The following is a 16019-nucleotide window of genomic DNA, read 5'->3' on the forward strand; positions in this document are numbered from 1 at the left end:
TGTTAGTGGTTTCTGCTGGCTGTGCAATACTGTGAGACTGCTGTTCTCCAGTAGTTGCTCTGGAGTCTGTATATAGTCGTTTGGTTAGAAAGGCTTAGCTCTTTTTCCTTTCTTTTAGTTCGAACTAAAACTCTGGCATGTATTTTCGTTATCCAAAAAGGTAATGAAAATCGATCCCCTTTGGGTGGGTCGCTTGGAAAAAAAAAACAAATTCTCCAAACTGGGAGGAACCCATCCCCCCAGAATTAGTTTTCCTTTACAAAATCAAGAACACAAGGCGGTAGAAAAAGAGAATCCCAATTCATCCACAAAACTAAAAAGAGAATCGATCCCAGGATTCGGTGCACCTTTGGAGGTCATCGGAGACCTTGTGCTTGAACCCATCTAGGCCAGTGGTGTTTTTTGAATAGGGATTGCCCCCTGGTTCCATTGACATGCAACCGTAATAGGTCTCATACATCATTCACTTACAATTTTGAAACTCAACCATTGAGCGAAGCACAGATGGGATATAAGGACTAAGGAGAATCAGCTGAAAAGCTAATCTAGAGGAGGGGAGCGCTTAAACATCTTCATGAAGCCTGCATAGTTCATATCTAGCCAATCTGTAACGACTCAACCGTTGTATCTGCCAGCAGCAGCATGTTCCTGACCAACACTGAAGTGTGAGAATGCTTGCAAAGCACTGGTCATCTTCTAACGTTTGCCACCACCTTGTTCCAGATTATATCAATGCTTGTCCAGTTTCTTTTCTAAAACCAGAATTCGTTTGTCAATAACCAAATATACCAAAGCACATCAGAATTGAAAGTGTTAAGTACCACATTCTCTCATAAATTTGTTTATAGTTCTGTGATTATATTCTACCGTACATGCATCTTACTTAACTGAGTTTTTTTATGGATTTAAGGTAATAGTGTCAAATAATTTGAGATGCTCACTGAAGTTACACATCATAATTAGCTGTTGTTTGATTTCTAATACTGTCTTTTACTGAAAAAAAAAGTAAAGGAATGGATGAACTACCTTTCCGCCTTGGTTAGCTTATATACAATATAACATAACAGCTGACTATTTCAGCCAATGTTCTGTGAAAATGGAAAAACTCAACTGAAAATTAAGCAACATAGACCTTCCAATAAAATACATAAGCATCAACTGTTAAAATAATAGAAAAAACAAATTATAAATAATAAGGCCACCTTGGATCAGCGCTGGCCAAATATTATCAAATTATCAATTCAAGACTTGTATTGTATGCTCTCCAGGGAAAATAACATCAGTTGCTGAAAATAACTAACTATTTTGAGGGAGAGCAGGGAAAATAAATACACATGGATATATATTATTGCTATTTTACCATTTGGTTTATCCGAAAGTACAAATGTGCCAAAAACTCAAATTTCTCTGGTACAGAGCTTTGCATGGTTCCTCCCTGTAATAGTGGCATGATCGTGTGCTAGGCCCATATTTTCACACTAATCCTATATTTCCAGTAATACATAGTAGCTTATTGTGATATGATCTGTTAGATAGAAAAGACCTAAATTTGATCATGTTCTGTGATTGCTTCGAATAGTAGATACTGTTTGGGGTAAAAGATGATTAATTAATTTATTATTTTGGATAGACAGTGCAAATAGTGATAACTTGAAATGTGCTATCAAAGATTTGCTAGTGTAGTTTGGAGCAGTCCTAGACGAAACTCTCACATTTGATTTCCCTATTTTGTAAGCAAACGTTCTCATATTTGATTTCTCAATTTCGTAATTTGGAATAGTAGCTTGAGGATTTAACCTGAATTTTCGTATGTGCTCTAGAGGACTTCAGGAAACATTATTCTTTGAAAAATAAGTTATAGTACTATTGTATTTTTAGGTACGCCATTGTACGTCTTAAGTTCCAGTTTGCTATGACTCTCATAAAAATCCTTGTAATTTTTCCTACCATTTTGTATTTCAAGGAATCTAAGGCAGATTATTACGGTAGCTTTGCTTCTCTTGTCTAGTTGTTATCTCATATCTTCTCAAAGTTGGCTATCTGGGTTCAACCGTTGAAGAGATCACCAATAAATCAAATAAGTTCCAACCATACGAAGAATATACTTTACAAAGCTATAGATCGGCCTCCACTTAGGTAGAGCATTGGGCCTGATGATGTGTTACGTACTTCCCTAGGTATAGGTTCTGTCAGCAAATTCATGAACTGAACCACATATTACAGAAAAGTAGGTTGTTACAACACTTTGAAGATGCATATTGGACAATTACTTCTATATTGTTTCAAAATCAGAGCTATCATATGTAAACAAACGATGGAAGGAAAAAAGCGCAACCTATTAGAAATACATATATGTACAAATGCTGCAATATGGAAAATAAAAAGAGAAATAATTTACCAATGGCATAGATTTACCTTAGTTTATGACCTTGAATCCAACAGAGCAATCGTTTACAGATGGATTCCTTGTTCTTTCCAGTACTCAAAATCTGAGGTCACCGTAAAAGAAAGATTGGAAACTTGCAATACTAAACACCTCACTGAAACTTGTTACAATGCTGCAGGTCCGGCTGATTGGAAACTTGCAATACCAAACACCTCACTGAAACTTGTTACAATGCTGCAGGTCCGGCTGGAACTGGCGTTGTCCATCTCCATTGTTTGGTTGTCTATGGCTCTATGCCAACAACCACCACGCAGAAGCAGGACAATCCGGCCGGCAGCCACCAACACAATGTCAATCCGTCAAAGACATGGATCAAGTGAACTGTAAGCCTGTTCTCGGCGTTCAGTAGCCTAGCCCTGCGCGAGGCTGCTTCCTCGATTCTGCCGGAGGACAGGCATCAAGGCGGCAATCGATGGGTGCGTTTCCACGGCTGTCTTAGTTGCACCGTGACCAGGGACGCACTCACGCGCACAGCGGGGGATCCTTAGTCGCCTTCTAGGCGGGGCACTGCTTGGCCCGCGGCGCATCCGTAACATGCCTCTACAGCTCAGGCATCGATGAAAGCGAGCCCAACCTCAGAGAGAACCTAGTTGATCTCTCCCACAGCTCCTTGCCGCCAGCGATGACACATGGTTCCTGCGTCCAGTGCCAGTCAGAAAAGGAGGGAGATGGGAAGCGGCTGACTTGGTCGTGCTCTACAAAATCGGCAGGTCCAAATCGCGTCAATCAAGAATTAGGAGTTGCTGCCCCGTTCAGCCTCGCAGCCATGACCCACCAGCACCACCACACGATTGCCGTTGCCAATTCATGGCGGCAGCGGGGGAAAAGCACCGAAGGGCCGATGGAGGCGGGGCGGCAGCTCCAGAAGAGCAAAGAAGAGAACATGGCAAAACAAAATCGCCGGATATGCAGTCGAGAGCTCCTTACCTAGCCTGAAGAGGGCGGCACCACTGTTGCCCGGGCGGCAACCTTCATGACATGAAGCAGAGGGCGGCACCGCAGTCGACCGCCGCCGTCCAAGGAAGGGGAACCTCACTCTGACTACAGCCGGCAGTTGTGGAGGAGCTCAGCTAGAGACAGATGAAGGCAAGGGAGAGGTCAGCTAGGGTTCAAAGTGAGCGGTGGTTTGGGGGGAGGAAGAGGGACACGGGAAAGAATTTTGGAGATTTCTCTGGAGAAGAAAGGAAAGAAATATCTGGAGGAATCCAGATCCTAATCGGTGGCTTATTAAACGGTGGAAGGTTGACCAGAAGACCGGGAGGCTTACCGGTAGCCAGCCTGAAAAAAAAGATCCACATGCACACAACCGGTAACACTTGCCTTTAATGCCTGAAAAAAAAGGAGGAATAGTGGGATCTATGAACGTAATTTGAGGATCTACAGTTGTAAAAGGAGTACGTGCCATAGCTATTCAATCGTAAATTCATCCAACTTTTATATAGGGTATAATGTTCAGTACCGCAGGGGCGCAACACCTTTGCATTTTTTCTTTTTTCTTTTTTATATCTCGTAAATTATAAAATATTTCGATTTGATTTTTCTGCAGGTCACTCAAAAATAACAAATAGAATAGGGGAAAAATAGTTTGGATTTTTTTTGCAATTTAAAATTTCAATTTTTTTAATAAAATTCAAAATAAATTCTTGAAATATATATATATATATACGTAATGACATAAAAAATCCAAAATATTTGTCCCAAATTCTAGTTGTTATGCTTAAGTGATCTGCAAAATTCCAAGTTCAAACATTGTTTTGTATGAGAGATACAAAAATGAAAAGTTGTTTGAGAGGGAGAAAAAAAAAGCTAGCACAAATCTTGATGCAATATAGATAGTACGGATACGGGTGCGTGCTGAGCACCTGCTCAGTTCGAAGGAAAGTCACACATGATTGGTTGCCACATGAATGAGCCAACGAAAAAGAGCATACCAAAAGTCTTCATGCATCCTCTATTCTAATACATTTTTTTAGAGAACTCTATTCTAATAAATAAGGGCGTCTTCATTGGACGACCCAAAATGATGATAATTTTAAATTGCAAAAAAAATCCAAACTATTTTTCCCCTATTCTATTTGTTATTTTTGAGTGACCTGCAGAAAAATCAAATCGAAATATTTTATAATTTACGAGATATAAAAAAGAAAAATAAATTCTTGAAATATATATATACGTAATGACATAAAAAAATCCAAAATATTTGTCCCAAATTCTAGTTGTTATGCTTAAGTGATCTGCAAAATTCCAAGTTCAAACATTGTTTTGTATGAGAGATACAAAAATGAAAAGTTGTTTGAGAGGGAGAAAAAAAAAGCTAGCACAAATCTTGATGCAATATAGATAGTACGGATACGGGTGCGTGCTGAGCACCTGCTCAGTTCTAGCTTTAGAATCCGAAGGAAAGTCACACATGATTGGTTGCCACATGAATGAGCCAACGAAAAAGAGCATACCAAAAGTCTTCATGCATCCTCTATTCTAATACATTTTTTTTAGAGAACTCTATTCTAATAAATAAGGGCGTCTTCATTGGACGACCCAAAATGATGATCTAAATAGTTTGATTTTGTTCGTTTGGATCGGCTCGTGGATTGATTTTTAGTGGTTGTTTGGCCTGCCAGGCCAGCGTGCACAACATGCCATTTATTCGGTCCGCGCTGACTATTTGGCCCACTGATCACAGTAAAAAAGCTGAATTCAAATGATGTTTGAAGGCACGTGAAAAAATTGATAAAATAACTCAATCATTGAAACTAATTTACATAGCGAAAATAGTTTTAAAAACCTTTAAAAAACCTAACTCCCACCATTTCTGCTGTCTTCTTCGTCATAAGAGATTAGGTCGATGAACGATCGGAGGCGCCCACAGGCCATAGTGCTCCCAAGCAGGGATCTCCAGTGGCATCTACTACAACGGATGCACAACATACTGCATGGGAGTGGCGAGCGGTGGGTACTGCGAGGAGGCAGCACTATCTAGCCGTCTCATGTGGCATTGGCAAACCAAAAAGTTAGCACCTATCTAAACAAGAATCAATCTTGTAATCATAACTAAAAAATTGTAAGTTACTCCAAATTAGAGTAGTATGGTTTTTGTAGCCAGTCCAAACACACCCGTAGACAATCAAACAAACATGCTATGTCAGGAACGAGTTATTATTGAACGATGAGGCTTAGAACATCTCCGGCCGCTGTCTCCCAAAACATCCTTAAACAGGATCGAATGTTTTCTTCGTGTCGCGTTTAGGGATACCGCTTCCCAGTCCCGTCCCCCAAACAGAAATTCAAATAGTTTATGTTCAAAAGAGATCGTTTCCGTCGAAGTCGTCGTGATCGAAGTAGCTCCGATCAAAGTACTGGACGCGCCATGATATTACAGACCAGTGGTGCAAGCTAATAAGACATAAATTAGAAAAAGGGATTGGGCGACGTCGTGGGCGCATCCTGAGTCGATGTAGGCCCGCTGATCACGATGACCTCGTCGTTCTCTCCCCGGCGTGTCTGCTCCGTCGGCGACGCCGATGCGGATGCCGATACCGCTGACGCAGGTGTACTAGCAGACATTGTCGCAGACGTGTCTGCTAGTGCCGGCTCTTGCTCCGGGGGTGAGGTTGATGCCGCTGCCTCGGCCGTCGCTATTTTGGCTTCGATGTCATCGAGGATGATGCCTTTGTAGAAGTTGTGCGCCGTCCGCGCCCGGGGAGACATTCCAGCTGTCGACGCGGTCAACAGGGACATGTCCTCCTTGCGTTTCTTGAACTCCATCTTCTCCTCTTGCCTCTTGAGCAGCACCGTCCACCTTTCGTCGATCTTTTTTGTCGCGGAAGAGCAAGGCCCGAGGAGACCTCAGCGAGGCACTGCGTGATCGACGCCTACGTCTTCTCGGTCGACGCAGCGTCGGTCAAGGCGGCCTTGGCAACCTTGTTGCCGATAGCGCGCCACGTCGATGTTGCGAGCGGCGCATCTAGATCAATGGCATATTTCCCCTTCGACAATGAATGACGCGTCAACCGCCATTTCTCGGTCGTTTTGAGCTTGCTATAGCAATGCATCAACGCGAAAGACTTATTCCCTTTCGAGTGCTTCCGGTACATCGTCATGGCCTTGTCGAACTAATCAAAGGAAGCGCAATCAGATCGTCATTAGAAACTAGGAGCTAAATATTATCGTAGAAAGAGGCATACCACGTCGCTGATGTCCGCACCGCCATCGCCTCTTGTCTCGACCTCGTTATGGTACCCATGGAACATGTTCACCGATGCCTGGATGATGACCCATCGCGTCGACATTGCCTTTCGGCTCCTCTTCATTTTCATTTTACGGTAATCGTTGTTGACTAGCTTGCGCTCATCGAACTCCGCATTGATCCTCGCCCAATACTTCCCGTACTTCTGGTTGGCGCCGATGATGGATTCATGGCTCACCGTTGACCACGACTCGCAGAGACATTCATCCTCCAGAACAGTCCACTTGGGCCCTCGTGTGCTCGAGGCCTTCTTCTTCCTCTACTTCCTCACACCGGTCGTGTCAACCTCCACGAGATCCTTTGCATCCTCCGCGGCACCCGCGTCCTCGTAGTCCTCTTCGTCGCTGCCCTCTTCATCCTCATCGTCATCATCCGCCACCCCCTCCTCCTCCTCCCCCTCCTCCTCCTCATCAGCACCAGCGCCCTCGAATTCGAGCGCGCCTCTGCGACCAGTGAATGGGGCGTCGTCCGCACCGGAGCCTAGCTCGCGCTAGGGCACTTGGTCATACGCCGGGGAGTAGAACACAGCGTTGGTATTGAAGCCGCCATGCGGCAGCGTATCCTCGTACCGCGGTGACAAGTTCGGTGTCACGCAGCCGGTAGTGGCATAGGGTCCGTAGTTGTAGAAGCCGACGGGGATAGCATTCCCGGAATGTACGCTGGCCCCGACGTACTCCATGGGCTCGCGTTGCTGGCCGCGATACACGCGGCCAGCGCGTGCTGGTGCGCATGCGCTGCCACCGTCTTCTCCAGCTGCGCCGCTGATACGCGTGAAGCACACGTCCGTTGGGAACCCCAAGTGGAAGGTGTGATGCGTACAGCAGCAAATTTCCCTCAGTAAGAAACCAAGGTTATCGAACCAGTAGGAGTCAAGGATCACGTGAAGGTTGTTGGTGATGGAGTGTAGTGCGGCGCAACACCAGAGATTCCGGCGCCAACGTGGAACCTGCACAACACAATCAAAGTACTTTGCCCCAACGTAACAGTGAGGTTGTCAATCTCACCGGCTTGCTGTAAACAAAGGATTAAATGTATAGTGTGGAAGATGATGTTTATTTGCGAAGAACAGTATAGAACAAGTATTGCAGTAGATTGTATTTCAGATGTAAAAGAATGGACCGGGGTCCACAGTTCACTAGTGGTGTCTCTCCAATAAGATAAATAGCATGTTGGGTGAACGAATTACAGTTGGGCAATTGACAAATAGAGAGGGCATAACAATGCACATACATATCACGATGACTACTATGAGATTTAATCAGGGCATTACGACAAAGTACATAGACCGCTATCCAGCATGCATCTATGCCTAAAAAGTCCACCTTCAGGTTAGCATCCGCACCCCTTCCAGTATTAAGTTGCAAACAACAGACAATTGCATTAAGTATGGTGCGTAATGTAATCAACACAAATATCCTTAGACAAAGCATTGATGTTTTATCCCTAGTGGCAACAGCACATCCACAACCTTAGAACTTTCTGTCACTATCCCAGATTCAATGGAGGCATGAACCCACTATCGAGCATAAATACTCCCTCTTGGAGTTACAAGTATCAACTTGGCCAGAGCCTCTACTAGCAACGGAGAGCATGCAAGAACATAAACAACACATATATGATAGATTGATAATCAACTTGACATAGTATTCCATATTCATCGGATCCCAACAAACACAACATGTAGCATTACAAATAGATGATCTTGATCATGATAGGCAGCTCACAAGATCTAACATGATAGCACAATGAGGAGAATACAACCATCTAGCTACTGCTATGGACCCATAGTCCAAGGGTGAACTACTCACACATCAATCCGGAGGCGATCATGGTGATGAAGAGTCCTCCGGGAGATGATTCCCCTCTCCGGCAGGGTGCCGGAGGCGATCTCCTGAATCCCCCGAGATGGGATTGGCGGCGGCGGCGTCTCTGGAAGTATTTCCGTATCGTGGCTCTCGGTACAGGGGTTTTCGCGACGAAGGCTATAAGTAGGCGGAAGGGCAGGGTTGGAGGGCTGACGAGGGGCCCACACCATAGGGCGGCGCGGGCCCCCCTTTGGCCGCGCGGCCCTATGGTGACGGCGCCTCGTTGCCCCACTTCGTATCCCCTTCGGTCTTCTGGAAGCTCCGTGGAAAAATAAGACCCTGGGCGTTGATTTCGTCCAATTCCGAGAATATTTCCTTTGTAGGATTTCTGAAACCAAAAACAGCAGAAAACAGCAACTAGCTCTTCGGCATCTCGTCAATAGGTTAGTGCCGGAAAATGCATAATAATGACATAAAGTGTGTATAAAACATGTGAGTATCATCATAAAAGTAGCATGGAACATAAGAAATTAAAGATACGTTTGAGACGTATCAAGCATCCCCAAGCTTAGTTCCTACTCGCCCTCGAGTAGGTAAACGATAACAAGGATAATTTCTGAAGTGACATGCTATCATAATCTTGATCAATACTATTGTAAAGCATATGAGATGAATGCAGTGATTCGAAGCAATGGTAAAGACAATGATTAAACAACTGAATCATATAGCAAAGACTTTTCATGAATAGTACTTTCAAGACAAGCATCAATAAGACTTGCATAAGAGTTAACTCATAAAGCAATAGATTCTTAGTAAAAAACTTTGAAGCAACACAAAGGAAGATATAAGTTTCAGCAGTTGCTTTCAACTTCAACATGTATATCTCATGGATAATTGTCAACACAAAGTAATATGATGAATGCAAATAAGCAAGTATGTAGGAATCAATGCACACAGTTGACACAAGTGTTTGCTTCTAAGATAGAAAGAAGTAGGTAAACTGACTCAACATAAAGTAAAAGATAGGCCATTCGCAGAGGGAAGCATGGATTACTATTTTTGTGCTAGAGCTTTTATTTTGAAAACATAGAAACAATTTTGTCAACGGTAGTAATAAATCATAAGTGTTATGTATAAGACATCTTATAAGTTGCAAGCCTCATGCATAGATTACCAATAGTGCTCGCACCTTGTCCTAATTAGCTTGGATTTACATGGATTAGCATTGCATAACATATGTTTCAACCAAGTGTCACAAAGGGGTACCTCTATGTCGCCTTTACAAAGGTCCAAGGAGATAGATCGCATTTGATTTCTCGTTTTTGATAGATCTCAACTTAGGCCATCCATACCGGGACAACATAGACAGCAGATAATGGACTCCTCTTTAATGCATAAGCATTCAACAACAGATAATATTCTCATAAGAGATTGAGGATTGATGTCCAAACTGAAACTTCCACCATGATTCATGGCTTTAGTTAGCGGCCCAATGTTCTTCTCTAACAATATGCATACTCAAACCATTTGATCATGATAAATCACCCTTACTTCAGACAAGACGAACATGCATAGCAACTCACATGATATTCAAGAAAGGTGTAATAGTTGGTGGCGTCCCCAGAAACATGGTTACCGCTCAACAAGCAACTTATAAGAAATAAGATACATAAGCTACATATTCTTTACCACAATAGTTTTTAAGGCTATTTTCCCATGAGCTATATATTGCAAAGACAAAGAATAGAATTTTAAAGGTAGCACTCAAGAAATTTACTTTGGAATGGCAGATAAATACCATGTAGTAGGTAGGTATGGTGGACACAAATGGCATAGTTTTTGGCTCAAGGATTTGGATGCACGAGAAGTAATCCCTCTCAATACAAGGCTTAGGCTAGCAAGGTTGTTTGAAGCAAACTCAAGTATAAACCGGTACATCAAAACTTACATAAGAACATATTGCAAGCATTATAAGACTCTACGCTGTGTCCTTGTTGTTCAAACACCTCACCAGAAAATATTTAGACTCTAGAGAGACCAATCATGCAAACCAAATTTTAACAAGCTCTATGTAGTTCTTAATTAATAGGTGCTAAGTACATGATGCAAGAGCTTAAACATGATCTATATGAGCACAACAATTTCCAAGTATCAAATTATTCAAGACATTATACCAATTACCATATGAAGCACTTTCTGTTTCCAACCATATAACAATGAACGAAGCAGTTTCAACCTTCACCATGAACATTAAAAGTAAAGCTAAGAACACCAGTGTTCATATGAACGAGCGGAGCGTGTCTCTCTCCCGAACAAGGAATGCTAGGATCCGATTTTATTCAAACAAAAACAAAAACAAAAACATACAGACGCTCCAAGTAAAGCACATAAGATGTGACGGAATAAAAATATAGTTTCACTCGAGGTGACCTAATAAGTTGTCGATGAAGAAGGGATGCCTTGGGCATCCCCAAGCTTAGATGCTTGAGTCTTCTTAAAATATGCAGGGATGAACCACGGGGGCATCCCCAAGCTCAGACTTTTCACTCTTCTTGATCATATTGTATCATCCTCCTCTCTTGACCCTTGAAAACTGTAATATCCCAGGTTTAGAGGCTACAAAATGAGAGAACACCAAAGTGTGCATTGCATTCATGCATACAAAATCCGGGGAATTTTTGCGCTTTCAAATAAAACTTACCACAGTAACTGAAGTTTCACTTGACTTGCTGGAACTGAAGTAGATCATCAAGTCAAGCGCTATAAACTTCTCTGTGATCTTTGCTAAAACCTTGTTTTGGGTAGAGATGATTTGATCTATGGATTAGATCAAATGGAATTAGTTTTACAACAACACATTCTTTAAGAATCAAACCCTAACTTATTAAACACTTAAAAGTTAGCAACTACCTTTGTGTGTAAATTAATTCACTTCTAAACTTATTACCAAATATGGTAAACCACAGGGTCTAAAGTGCATAAAAGCCACACATTCTTATTTAAATCATAACTTATTAAGTATATGGAATATCATAAAACTAAATCCATTTACATTACAAATTATAGTTCAAACTATTTGAATAAAACTAACTATGGGTATTTTGAAACTCATATGATCATGCCTTGGTGAAATCAAACACCAACTATCCAAATTTGAGGAATAACCTTCAACCTTGATCTTTTGATCAATATTATAATATAAATCCAATTCAATATGATATAGTGACTCATCCACAATAATAAAACCATCCACAAGATATTTAGTAACAAATGCCACTTGGCTATCCAAAAATAAATCATATGAGAGGATAATGATCTTGCCACATAGGATGAAAATATCTACATGACTTGCTATCCAAGCTATGCCACCTCATGCTCAAAGGATTGCTATGGATGAGGGCATGACAACCAAGCACCTTACTCATCAAACCAACACAAGAGTCACCACCTATGTGTCATGATGCTAGAGCTTGCCTAAGCCTATAAATAGAGCCACACCCTTCATCCATTTGCTCATCAAGTACCATGATACATGGGAACAAACACATAGAGACATTCCATGTGAATTAGCTAGGATCAAGATGAAGAAGCTAGGAGGTGGAGGCATACCACAAGATGAAGGTTTATCAGATTTCCTGAAGAACAAGCTAAAGAATATTGCAAGGTAGAATCCCTAGGCAAACCATATATTTAGAGGATCATATCATCACATCCTAAGTAGGACCTTAGGCTATTACAAGACATTAAGAAGTGAGAGAGATTATAGATGCTAACCATAGCCATGTCTATCCTAGAGAATTTTAGAGTAGTATTACATCTTACTTGTTTAAACCAACCTTTAATCTTGTAGATGAGAGCCATGTTCCATTAGTGAAACATAACCAAAGCTTATGCTCATATTCTAATCCTAGTTGTGTATCACATTGGTGATCACTACTTAAACCCTAAACTACATTTGAATTCCAACCCATGGATTAACTTGGATTATAATTAGAACCCTGCCATACCTCATGTCTAGTTATACTTCAATTTAGTGAAGCTTATGCAAAACCCTAAACCTTTCAAGTAGAATTCACACCACATAGAATATTATGTCCTAACTTGTGTATCATGGATCCCAAGTATAAACCAATCCATATACACTTATAAACTAAATGCCATTTGGTGAGTAGAGTGAAACAAACATTCAATTCTATTTGGTTTTCCAAGTACTTGCTTTGGGAACCAAATGAAATAGTATTTTTATAAAATAGAATCACCACAAGAGCAATTGAATTAACTATGAGGATTATAGGATTCATCCTAAATAATTTAAATCAAAGCTTGATTGATGATTATAGAGGTTATATCACCACTCTTCTTAAACTCTAAGAACCATCATTCACATAAAATCATGAACCAATCCCATTTCCTTTACCATTTGTTAAACCCTAGCCATAATTAATTTATATATGAACAATCAATATGGTTAAGCACTTGAAAAATATAAGATGTTCACCATTCACATGTTCTCAATTTCAGATCTTTTAAAACAGAATTGATTCCTAAATTTAAAGTGATTGAATTGAACCCTAAAATCCATATCTATTTGCACTTTTAACTTGTGCTTCATAAGAACTAAAATTAATCAATTATAAAATGATTTTTTAACAACAAAACAATACAGTGAGCATTGTTATCAAGTTATATTGATATTCAAATGTTTGAGAATCTGCAAAGCAACACAGAATTCAAATTTGAATTTAATAGAGAATACAAACCAGTAAATAAAAAAACAGGAATTTGAAAAGAGGAAAAGAGAGGGAAAAGGGCTTACCTTGCCAAGCCAAGCCGCACCAGAGCAGCCCAGGACCAGCCCATCATTGATGGCGTGTAACTCACACGTTCGTTGGGAACCCCAAGAGGAAGGTATGATGCGCACAGCAGCAAGTTTTCCCTCAGAAAGAAACCAAGGTTTATCGAACCAGGAGGAGCCAAGAAGCACGTTGAAGGTTGATGGCGGCGGGATGTAGTGCGGCGCAACACCAGGGATTCCGGCGCCAACGTGGAACCTGCACAACACAACCAAAGTACTTTGCCCCAACGAAACAGTGAGGTTGTCAATCTCACCGGCTTGCTGTAACAAAGGATTAACCGTATTGTGTGGAAGATGATTGTTTGCAGAAAACAGTAGAACAAGTATTGCAGTAGATTGTATTACAGTAAAGAGAATTGGACCGGGGTCCACAGTTCACTAGAGGTGTCTCTCCCATAAGACAAACAGCATGTTGGGTGAACAAATTACAGTTGGGCAATTGACAAATAAAGAGAGCATGACCATGCACATACATATCATGATGAGTATAGTGAGATTTAATTGGGCATTACGACAAAGTACATAGACCGCCATCCAACTGCATCTATGCCTAAAAAGTCCACCTTCAGGTTATCATCCGAACCCCCTCCAGTATTAAGTTGCAAAGCAACAGACAATTGCATTAAGTATGGTGCGTAATGTAATCAACAACTACATCCTTAGACATAGCATCAATGTTTTATCCCTAGTGGCAACAGCACAACACAACCTTAGAACTTTCTCACATCGTCCTGTGTCAATGCAGGCATGAACCCACTATCGAGCATAAGTACTCCCTCTTGGAGTTACAAGCATCTACTTGGCCAGAGCATCTACTAGTAACGGAAAGCATGCAAGATCATAAACAACACGTAGATATAACTTTGATAATCAACATAACAAGTATTCTCTATTCATCGGATCCCAACAAACGCAACATATAGAATTACAGATAGATGATCTTGATCATGTTAGGCAGCTCACAAGATCCGACAATGATAGCACAATGGGGAGAAGACAACCATCTAGCTACTGCTATGGACCCATAGTCCAGGGGTAGACTACTCACACATCACACCGGAGGCGACCATGGCGGCGTAGAGTCCTCCGGGAGATGAATCCCCTCTCCGGCAGGGTGCCGGAGGCGATCTCCTGGATCCCCCGAGATGGGATCGGCGTTGGCGGCGTCTCTGGAAGGTTTTCCGTATCGTGGCTCTCGGTACTGGGGGTTTCGTCACGGAGGCTATTTGTAGGCGGAAGGGCAGGTCAAGAGGCAGCACGGGGGCCCCACACCATAGGGCCGCGCGGCCAAGGGGGGGCCGCGCCGCCCTAGGGTTTGGCCCCCTCGTGGCCCCTCTTCGTCTCTCCTTCGGACTTCTGGAAGCTTCGTGGAAAAATAGGCCCCTGGGCTTTGATTTCGTCCAATTCCGAGAATATTTCCTTACTAGGATTTCTGAAACCAAAAACAGCAGAAAACAGCAAATGGCACTTCGGCATCTTGTTAATAGGTTAGTTCCAGAAAATGCACGAATATGACATAAAGTGTGCATAAAACATGTAGATAACATCAATAATGTGGCATGGAACATAAGAAATTATCGATACGTCGGAGACGTATCAGCATCCCCAAGCTTAGTTCTGCTCGTCCCGAGCAGGTAAAACGATAACACGTATAATTTACGGAGTGACATGCCATCATAATCTTGATCATACTATTTGTAAAGCATATGTAGTGAATGCAGCGATCAAAACAATGTATATGACATGAGTAAACAAGTGAATCATAAAGCAAAGACTTTTCATGAATAGCACTTCAAGACAAGCATCAATAAGTCTTGCATAAGAGTTAACTCATAAAGCAATAATTCAAAGTAAAGGCATTGAAGCAACACAAAAGAAGATTAAGTTTCAGCAGTTGCTTTCAACTTGTAACATGTATATCTCATGGATATTGTCAACATAGAGTAATATAATAAGTGCAATAAGCAAGTATGTAGGAATCAATGCACAGTTCACACAAGTGTTTGCTTCTTGAGGTGGAGAGAAATAGGTGAACTGACTCAACATTGAAAGTAAAAGAACGGTCCTCCATAGAGGAAAAGCATCGATTGCTATATTTGTGCTAGAGCTTTGATTTTGAAAACATGAAACAATTTTGTCAACGGTAGTAATAAAGCATATGCATCATGGAAATTATATCTTATAAGTTGCAAGCCTCATGCATAGTGTACTAATAGTGCCCGCACCTTGTCCTAATTAGCTTGGACTACCGGATCATCACAATGCATTGTTTTTACCAAGTGTCACAAAGGGGTACCTCTATGCCGCCTGTACAAAGGTCTAAGGAGAAAGCTCGCATTGGATTTCTCGCTATTGATTATTCTTCAACTTAGACATCCATACCGGGACAACATAGACAACAGATAATGGACTCCTCTTTTATGCATAAGCATGTAACAACAATTAATAATTTTCTCATTTGAGATTTGAGGATTGTTGTCCAAAACTGAAACTTCCACCATGGATCATGGCTTTAGTTAGCGGCCAAATGTTCTTCTCTAACATATGCATGCTTAACCATAAGGTGGTAGATCTCTCTTACTTCAGACAAGACGGACATGCATAGCAACTCACATGAAATTCAACAATGAATAGTTGATGGCGTCCCCAGTGAACATGGTTATCGCA

The sequence above is a fragment of the Lolium perenne genome, chromosome 1 (genome assembly GCF_019359855.2).
Source record: "Lolium perenne isolate Kyuss_39 chromosome 1, Kyuss_2.0, whole genome shotgun sequence".
Classification (NCBI taxonomy): domain Eukaryota; kingdom Viridiplantae; phylum Streptophyta; class Magnoliopsida; order Poales; family Poaceae; genus Lolium; species Lolium perenne.